Genomic DNA, 10,341 nt, shown 5'->3' with positions numbered 1-10,341 from the left:
CGATCAGAACTAATCTATGATTATTCATGCTTCTTATCCTTCGTTTGCTTGACTTATAACCTTACAATTGCGTGGTAAATTGAGTCCAAATTTCGACTTGTTACACGTGTGTTATATATGCAATGGCGAGATTGCGACCTATAATCAAATTACGGTGGGTGAACTTTAACAAGTCAATGGGACATGAGGGTTCAAATGAAAGAGCAAGTGTCAAGGTACGTCGGGGTGGATGTGCTTTTCGTTTTAACAAAAAATGATTTTATTTTTTTTAACGATTTTGGGAGGGTAAAAGTCTATAGGCTAACATGAAAATCGGGAGCGCCAGGAGGGTCAAATCTGACTGACATGAGCGCTATACAAGAACCCACTATTATTATTATTATTATTATTATTATTATTATTATTATTATTATTATTATTATGTTTATAGGTTTTAGGGTTAAAGCAAAATTTTGCGAGTCAAAATGATAAATGATTCAAGTTTTAGATATAAGATGTTGTTTTAAAAACACAATGCTCTAGCAGCGCATTTTACATGACACACTGGGGACGTAAGCATTTGATTACGCGGATTAAGTTAGTATTTTAATCAGAATTTTACTTGGTTAGTTATATGTCATAATTCGTATTCTGGTCATTTCCTAGCATTCTATTGAAAGGTAATCTGTCCCTTTTGAAGGCTGAAAAAAAGGTAATCCTATGGTTAAAAAAAAAGATATTCCCAACTACAACTGGTAATTTCCACTATGTGGAATTTTATTGAGCGTTAGAAACTTTGAAAACGCGTTGCAAAAGATGGACCTAGAACTTAGTCTGATTTTCAGACGTTCGTACCACATAGGCGAATGTTTTGCGCTGAGTAAAGACTTGAGTTTATTTGGGGTCATTACAAGAAGCGGGTCATTGGTTTGTAAGAATGATAATGTACCCTTTACAGCTTATTTATCTTACTATCATCAAATTTGTAAAAAAAAAAAGTCAGTTGGTCACCCAATCGTGTCCGACAGTGAAGTCTTGAGAGTAAACGGTTTCCTTGCATATAACTAGGTCACTGCCAACTTTCAAATTTCACAAATAGGACATACGTAACATACCCATGTTTCCTGGAAAGTTTTACACAATTTGATGTGTGCCGCAAAATTAATAGACTACCTTTAAAGCAAGTAGATTTGCAGGCAAATTATTAATTGATAAACATTGTGACGTCAAATGGTCAATCAAAGTAATGCCCAATGAAATATGTCGCATTAAAAGTTCACTATTATCACTGTGCGCAGCTAGCACATCCAAAAAACAATTTGTAAAAATCGTCGATTTCTTATTTTTTTGTATTATTATTATTATTATTATTATTATTATTATTATTATTATTATTATTATTATTTATTTGTTTTAATTTGTTTATTTAGTTATTTATTTATTTATTTATTTGTATTTAGTTATTTATTTTTATTTTTTGTGGGGGGGGGGGGGGGGACTACCAATTCGGCTTCTGGAAAAACCCCTGAAAAAGCGTCGAAGTTTGCATGTACCGGTTTTGGGGGTGAGCATGCCGATGATTCATTGGTGCACGCGTTAGCGCGGAAGCGAGGAACGTCACATGAAGATAAATATGTAATCTTTGGTCAAGAAGCATGAATATGGAAAACGTTGACTTTATCTCTTCGAATTATGGTGGGTGAAAGCTAAAATATTGTTTTGTTTTGTTAAGACTGCAAACTAAAAAAAGTTTAGCTACGCTCAAGAGATTGGTTTTTCGATGACAATGTTTCTTTACGTTTAGCTACTATCAGCGAAACACCGAAATGTGAGAAAAGCTGACAATTTTTAGTTGCAGTGTAAATGCAGTTATTGTGAAGAAATTGCGCGCTATTTCTCCATTGGTTGAATGACCTGTTGAACGGAGGAAAGGTAATATGCTAACAATATTGAACTCAACCAGAAAGTGAATCAAATATATGATTTTAGTTTCTGGGAAAAGAGGCTCATATTTATAATAATCAAGATAAATTGATTGAAACCTTACACTAATTCAATATTGATGTTAATAACATGTGTTAAATCTTCAAACTTTACTGGGAGCATACAGTTGTCATCATAATCACTAATTAATTATCGGGTTATACAAAAATCTAAAGAGGATCAATTCAATGAAATGTATTGTCCTGACCTTTGCTAATTTAACCTGCGGACAAGGTTTACGGAAATGACAGATACGATTCGTGTCAGTTTTGAAGGTGTAAATATTAAACCAACCATTCTGGACAAAATAGCCCCAAAAAAGGCTACGATTCTTTGGCCACGTTAACAGGATGAGACCATCACGATACCAAAATATACTCCTAACTTCTAATATCCATGGTGATAGACCCCGGGGCAGACCAGCCAAGAAATGGATAGATTGCGTAAAAGCCGATTGTGCTACTAGATGTCTGGGATCCCTCACAGAAGCGACAAGAACGTCACAAGATATTCTGACAGGAACAGTCACAAATAGATAAACACAATTTTTTGATTACATCAAAAGACATCGAAGCCCCTCGAAATATTTATAACAGGGATCAATAGTAGGTACTAGGCCAAAAGGGGAGATCGAGAACCAACTGGGAAGAGAATATAAATTATTGGATTAATTGACACTCTAGGAGTGTACTAGACTGGCAGATACGAGTCGAGAGATGTGGAAAAATGATGCGACTATATTCCGAGCTTTCTTTTTGAAAAAAAGGATAAATATTAAGATAAAAATCAATTGAAAAATGTCCAAATATGTGTTTGTTAATATTATTTGTTCTTATCCTCCTCGTGTAAAGTTCATTTAACAATCTGAAATGTTTGGGTATATCTTCTTCTTCTGACTCATGTGTTATGTAACATTGCAATCGATTACAGTAAAAATCACTGACTTGTTTACCGCAGTAAAAATTAATAAATACAGAAATTAAAATAAAGAAATAAATTAATATATGAAAAACATTCCCATATACGAGGATGGGGTAGGAGCCCTCCTCGTCCGCATCCATTAAACGTTGGGTATTAAACGAAGAAGAAAGAAAGGAATAATCCACCTCAACGAACATGTGTGTTGATGCGTTTAAGGAAATGGACATGGCGAAAAGATAAAGTGTATTCACACTTCTCACCTAGTTTGTGGCATCTGACGAATCTTTGATACTTTTGCCATTGTTGGGACGTTGAAGAAAACGTGCAGCATTTTGGGATTAAAAAAAAACATAAGCGCACCTGTACACCTCTGTCATACTGGACGCGCTGCTCCATACAAAGTAGTCCCATCAATTTAGCTACCCGAATCCAAGTTCATTATAGATAGTCGGGGGCTTCAGAAACTTAAACGTAGACCATTTTTTTACAACAAAGAACTCTTACGTAATTTGTGTGTGCCTAAACCTCCCCCCGTCCGAGATATTCGCACATTTTGCATTTTTTTTCTTAATACAAAATGTTATTCCTGGGAAGCCTTCGAAAATGATTGTACTCATTTTGCTAGGTCACAACGCAATCAATCAGTGTTCATTTGTATTTTCTTTCTTTTCTTATCGCGACGGATAACATTTAATCATCCCGTTTATATTTGTGGCGCCTTTCAAATTTTGATTTCGTATACGAGATGGAGTAGACCGAGAGAAGAAGATTTCAAATAGGAACAGTGAATCGTTTTATAATAATGCACTCCGGGGATGACATCCCTTAAATTGCCCTAAAAATGATCAGTCTCCTCGCAATTACTGCCCCTGTTTTCATCGATATACTCCAAAAGGAAATTTCCTTATTATCAGTGTTTTTTGCAATAGTGAATTAGCATAAAAGGAAATGGTTTGAATATGAGTGAATAGTTTCCTTCCTGTTAAAAGGCAAATTATAAACAAACGATTATGTCTTGGATCCGAAAGATATATTTTATGTATTTGATCAGCCATTTCGATGTTTAAAAAAAGTGTGCTTCAGTAACTTTTCGATTACGTTTTTCCAAAGCTCTAATCATAGATGGCAGAAACTCTATACATTTAAGCATGGATAACATATGCCTAACTTTATTATTTGATGCAGTCCTCCCCCCCCCCCCCACACTTTCTCCGCCACCCCAAGATACGCTGATATACGATATTTTTAAGTAATGTGAAGAACCAGGACACGGGTCACATTAAACTGATCACATCTTTGATCAATTTTCTTTATAACTGTTTTGTTAAGACACGCCAAAGAAACAAATTCACATATAACTGAAAATTGTTAGAAAGGAGAAAACGTACAACGGCAAGTGGGTGTGACGCAAGAAGAATGAATAGCTTTTGTCTTTGAAAAGGAAGATATTAATAAATGAAGGGAAGAATACAACCATGACAAGTTTAATGATTTCAGAGATCTACAGTTAATGACGAGGAAACAAGTAGTCGAACATACTCTACAACCAATGAGAGCCCCTAAACGGTTCAAAGGTAAGGTGAGATAGCGAAGGTAGCAGTTGATTTTTGCTCAACATATTTGAAATTGAGCATTTTACCAAGATATGCCACATGAAATACAACACAGGGCACATGCCTCAGAAAATTATAACATAAAACAAACTGAAAGAGATCTAGACATGCAATCGTGTCACAACGATTTGAGTGCAATGACGCACGTGTTTCTACCTTTCAAGCGAAAGAGCTTCTCTCGGACTATCCAGAGCATTTTGTTAGAAGTCTCTTGCTTCTGTGATAGTTGAGATAGGTAGGGCTAAAGAAAGGCCACCAAGACGGCCAGGAACGGAAGAAATGGTGCCTGGACGATCACGCATGAGGGATTTTGGAGAACGAAGAATTCAGTGACCTTGAAGGAATTAGAGACTATGCCTACGAAGTTTGAAGGAAATCGGAACAGAGGAAGGGACCTAGAAAGGGCTCACAAGCACTACGTGCAAAACCAATAGGATTTGGTGCATGATGAACATGAGGTGACACGTGCTGTGGCACAAACAACCGCCTATACTAACACAATCAGGCAGAGTATAAAATGGCGTCTTAATTGGCCCTCTTGATGATTTTCAAAATCCGGCTTCGGGGTGCACTGCTTATTGCAACTCGGAATATCACTGCAAAATTTCAAGGAAAAAAAGGACGGGAACGGGGAGAAAAGCAGTCTGAAAAATGACGTCATGGCCGATACGTGTTATAATTGGACGGAATCTCAGCAGAATTTGATTAGTGATCCTTTTTCAAATTCGATTTACTCAAAATTTTCTGTGTGAATACATAAGAGATTTGGAATCATTCGAGAGGTCAATTCATTGCAGTCAGTTTCACACTATTTTCATCTGCGCGCAATGTCTTGTACGCATTAAACTGGTTTATACGTAATGCGTAGTACAATCATCATTTTTGGCAATGATTTTACGCTGACGTCATAAAATTTTACCAAACTTGGCAGAAAGTTGTCACGTGCTTGGACAAATGTGTATGCCAAGTTTTATTTGCGTATATTGGCATTTCACACCAAGTTGAAGTTATTTTGCAATTTTCTTGGAAATGGCGAATTTGGAGGGCATTTTTCTCAAATCTGGTCAGCGTTAGCGTATATAAGTTTTCATTTGGCTGGAAAAGGCATATCTTCAAGTATCTAAATCCAAAAATGGGTTCGGGTTTTGGTATTTTATCAGTTATATTGAGATGATAGTTTGCGTGTTTTAAATATTTCAGCTATAATCATGGTAATCATGCTTATAGAAATGTGTTGATTGCACAGTTTTTTGTTGAAATTATTCAGCTGCAAAAAAATCATAGTCTTACAAGACGCAGTCAGGGGGAACGGGAAGGTGGGGAAAATATTCAAGTAAATTGAACTACTACAGAAACGCATATTTTTGGGGAAAGGGTCAAGGTAAGAATCAGGTTTAGATCCGCGAATAAATAGCTTAGCATGAGACCAATATGACAAACTGTATATATTTCCTGAGTTTAAAGTTATTTCATCAACCATTATTATTACAAACATATAAGTAAAATCATGATGAAACTCCTCCAAAATATATAGATTTGAATTACTCAATTTTCATTCTTATGTACGCGAGTTCATTTCCCAGCTTTTAGAGTAAATAGAATATTAATACCTAAACTATTGTTGAGTTGTCGTTGTTAACAGTGGATGAAAGTAAGTCTATTCTTTGTATCGTATTATCAATTGTTCGCCCACCAATGACTTGGTAAAATGTCTCACCTGGTTTGTTGCATCCGACGAATGCTTGCTGAGTATATGATCGTGAAGTATACGTGCAGCTTCGGTGGTCCGCAATATCATAAGCGCACCTCTTCACGTACGTCATACCAACATTGCTGCTATGTACAAAGAGTTCCCATAAGTTAAGCTTCTTGAATCCAAGTTGATTATATATATTTGATAGCTTCAGTAATCGATACTTAGCCCAATAGGGCGCAGACCAATATCCATAGCGCAGGTAGCTTAAAATGCCTTTTGTATTATTATTCTAATTGTAGGTTTTTGTGTAAGTGTCCTAGCAGCACTAGGCGATTTGAGAATGGCACTATTTAATTGCATTATCCAGCTTACTTTACCCGTAACTTTTCGATGTCGGGGATACTTTGCATAACTAGAAGTAAAGTTTGAAACAACGTCGATGATAGTGTTATGCGAACGAAATTACCATATTTTACCATGTTCGAATGTTAAGGAGGAAGTCCCTAGATTGCGATATTTTCTAATCCCATAAAAGGGAAAAACGTCCTATGGAGGATTACCCCCCCCCCCATCCCCACCGTGAAAGCATAACCATTAGTATTTCTGCAGTATAATAATTAGTAGTAGTAGTAGTAGTAGTAGTAGTAGTAGTAGTATGAACATTACGTTGATTAAGTTTATGTATTCATTTTTTTGTAACAAACTGTAATTTTGATTTTGTAAGGTAACATAGCGTAACATAATGTATTTTTCTGCTAAATAATATTGTGTATTCGTGGTGCTGTTGTCCTGGCTTTATGTCGTGTAAGGACATTGCTTCACTTAATGGCTACTGGGACAACAGCACCACTGCGCCTGGAAACAATGTATTTGGCACGTTATAAATATGACCTATTATTATTATTATCATATTACAAGTAATAGCAGTTGCAGTAGCATTATGGGTAGTAGTAGTAATAGCAGGCGCGAACGCAGGATTTTTTTCAAGGGGGGGGGGGGTTAACATTTATAAATCTGTCCCAAAATTTCGATTTTTCGAAATAACGACTCAGCCAGCCGCTGAATAAGGGGGGGGGGGGGGTCTCGAAATTTGGAAATTTGACATTTTGCTCAGTTGGGGGGGGGGGGGGGTAAGGTCACCTTTTTCAGGTCGGCCTCGGGAAAATATTATTATTATTTTTTTTTTTTTGTATAAACAAAAATAAAAGTAAAACAATAAAATCAAAAGGGGGGTTTAGGGGGGTTTACATACATAATAACCAAAAAGGGGGGGGGGGGCGGGTTAACCACCCCCCCCCCCCCCGCGTACGCGCCTGAGTAATAGTATATATGTAACCCGAATGTCACAATTTCCCAGGTCCATAAATAAAGAAATTACACTTGAGGTTACGTTTTAACAAAATAACCTGGCAATGCCTTTATTAGCTCGTTGTCAATAACAACTGCAAATCAAGTAAACATTGAAATAAACAAAACTTCCACAACTTACAATTGTAACATTATAAGGTATTATAACTTATAACTAAACCGACTATTATCTAAATATTAAAGTAACCAAATTATTAAATGTTCATGAACTCGCTCGCGATACGCGGTTGATCAATATATCCGGCGTCTCTGTGTCGTTGAAGAGGACGTCGCAGCACGCAGAACACAGGAACAAGTTGAACGATAGCTTGAAGCTTGATGAATTTCATCAATTAAAAGACTCTTGTAAAAGTCCTAGTAAAAGACCGATCTAGTAAAAGATCCACCTAGTAAAAGAGGATAATAAACAGAACTCTTCTAACAAAACGTTCCTTAAGAGAGGGAAAGATATATATATATATATATATATCTATATAACAAGGTCGTATCTCAATAGATTAAATAAGGAAAGAATGAGAGTTTGCCTCTTGATTTATCTAATTAACTTTGGAAGAATCAATGCGATTCTGTCAACTAATTTACTCAGTTATACCTTGGTTCAATTCATGATTAACATGATACAATCCTTTTCAAAATAGTACTTATCCCATGTTAGTAATATATATATATATATATATATATATATATGTATACATCACAATAACTGCATGCAATGAAGATGGCATAGTGCACTGTTCAGTAGAGTTTTTATCATTATGAACTATAATGAATGTGATAGGGATGCCACAGATAGATAGTTCGATCTATCTGATTGATTTAGAATTTGCCAAAATAACATTTGACTTTTACAATTAATGGAAAAGTCCAGCAATTGAATATGCATAATAATGCTCCACGTTGCGCATAACCATAATGAGCAGCAAATACATATTGCCAGTACATCAGTAGAGAAGGTTAGTAAATCTTATCTACAACCAAGTATCTCAAACCACCAAAACTCTTCATATATCTTTTCTTCACAGCCTGCTTCTGTAATAGCAGCTGGCTTAATAGAATCAGAATCAGTATACTAACTGCAAAATAATCTTACATATAATCTTTTCTTCTCATTTAACTGAATTGTTTGATCAGCAGAAAGAATCAATCTTGTATAACATACAACTGTATTAAAAGTTATATAATGTATGCTACAGTCTCAAACTACACTCAGAGTCATACAAGCAAAATATAGATATCATCATGATATACACACACTTCATACAACAGAATAATGAAAGCATACATAGCAAAATATGGTGTTCTTACCTAGTAAAAGAGCCAACACTTGCTTGAATATAAAATCAGGAACTGGGATGATAACCAACTCAATAATGTTGAAGTTGGATGAAATGCCCAATCAAATATAACACAGGAAACTCTCTTAAACTTAGGGAAACTTGAAGAATATAAAGTTGATATATACGTTTTGTATATGTTTCGAAGAAGAAAATCAGTAGAGGCTACAGATATATTTATTACCACATGCTCCAATATGGAGATTGAATATATACAGGGCAGTGTTCGAAGCAATGGCAGCTGGGCAGAGAATGAGCTGGAAACTTAAAGTGTCAAAGTTTTATTAAACTGTCCAGACCCACATTACCCTTCCTTCCAACTAGACTTCTTATTGGTTATCTAACATCATGTGATAGGACCAAGCTTGCATCCTTAACTAAAACGACCCATCCTTTGTCTCAAACCCAATACTCCAAGCCAGCTCTCTACAGCATGGTCTTAAAGCTTGCCTTTTCTTAGAACAACCACTTTAAAACTATACTTCTCCTGAATACAGAGATTAACAGTAGCAACATCCTGAAGGGACACAATCTACCTGCAAACACCATTTAAGAAAAGGGGGTTCTATTAAAAGGAGTAGACAAAGGGGAGAGGGCACCGAATTCTGTGGGAGACAATATAATCCCAAACACTGTGTCCAGTGCTATTGATGGTCAAAGCTCTAGCAACTAAGTTATCTACCAGCAAGAGTTCTTAAACTGGGAGAAGAAAATAATCTGGGTGAGAACAAACCTATATTGCACTAAACTGCATAAGGAGCACAAAGCAGAGTTTGTTTCTTAGAAGTATGAGATGAAATGAATGGGTACAAAGAGAGAGAGAGAGACGAGAGATAGAAAGAGAGAGAGAGAGAGATAGAGATAGAAAAAGAATAAATAACAAAATATGACTTTAGTAATTGCCATTTTTATGGGGGTTACATATATATAGTAGAAGTTACAGTAATAGTAGTTGTAGTAGTATTAGTGGTAGTAATAATAGTAGGAGTAGTAGTAGAAGTAGTAGATAACTTATATTTATTGTAGTTGGAAATTAGTAACTATGACAGTATACCAAATCACGTAATAGTGACATTAATGTAAGCCGTTGATGTAGCCAAATTGTCAATAGTCTGACATGTTTTTGTATAATCTGATAACTGCCTTGATCCTAATCAAAATGGTAATCGGAAAGGTTTATGAACCAATCACTATTTCTATGATCCATCGGCCTTCGGAAATGCCTAAATCCCCAAAGCAACTCCATCACTTGTTTTTACAGACTTTTAAAAAGCATTCGATAAGAATGACCATAACATTTTTTATTCGTAAAATCCTCAATATTTATTGTTAGATCTTGCTTGATCCCTGGATCATAAGCTATCTGAAATGTCGGGAAAAATATGTCAGGTATGGTGGGGTATCATCGAGCTGCAACTAAAACTGTTTGTGAATATAATTCAACTTA

General features: G+C 35.7%; 1 long non-coding RNA gene across 1 annotated transcript; it reads right to left on the bottom strand.

Moving 5' to 3' along the window:
- Positions 1–7,578: 7,578 nt before the first annotated feature.
- Positions 7,579–9,811, bottom strand: LOC115924945. Its single transcript, XR_004064496.1, has 2 exons — positions 8,866–9,811; positions 7,579–7,946 (listed from the first exon to the last, which is right to left on the bottom strand). It is a non-coding gene; the product is annotated as an uncharacterized LOC115924945 (long non-coding RNA).
- Between the last annotated feature and the right edge of the window lie 530 nt (positions 9,812–10,341).

The sequence above is a fragment of the Strongylocentrotus purpuratus genome, unplaced genomic scaffold (assembly GCF_000002235.5).
Source record: "Strongylocentrotus purpuratus isolate Spur 01 unplaced genomic scaffold, Spur_5.0 spur5_scaffold_17, whole genome shotgun sequence".
Lineage (NCBI taxonomy): Eukaryota > Metazoa > Echinodermata > Echinoidea > Camarodonta > Strongylocentrotidae > Strongylocentrotus > Strongylocentrotus purpuratus.
This window is presented reverse-complemented; position numbering and strand designations above follow the sequence as displayed.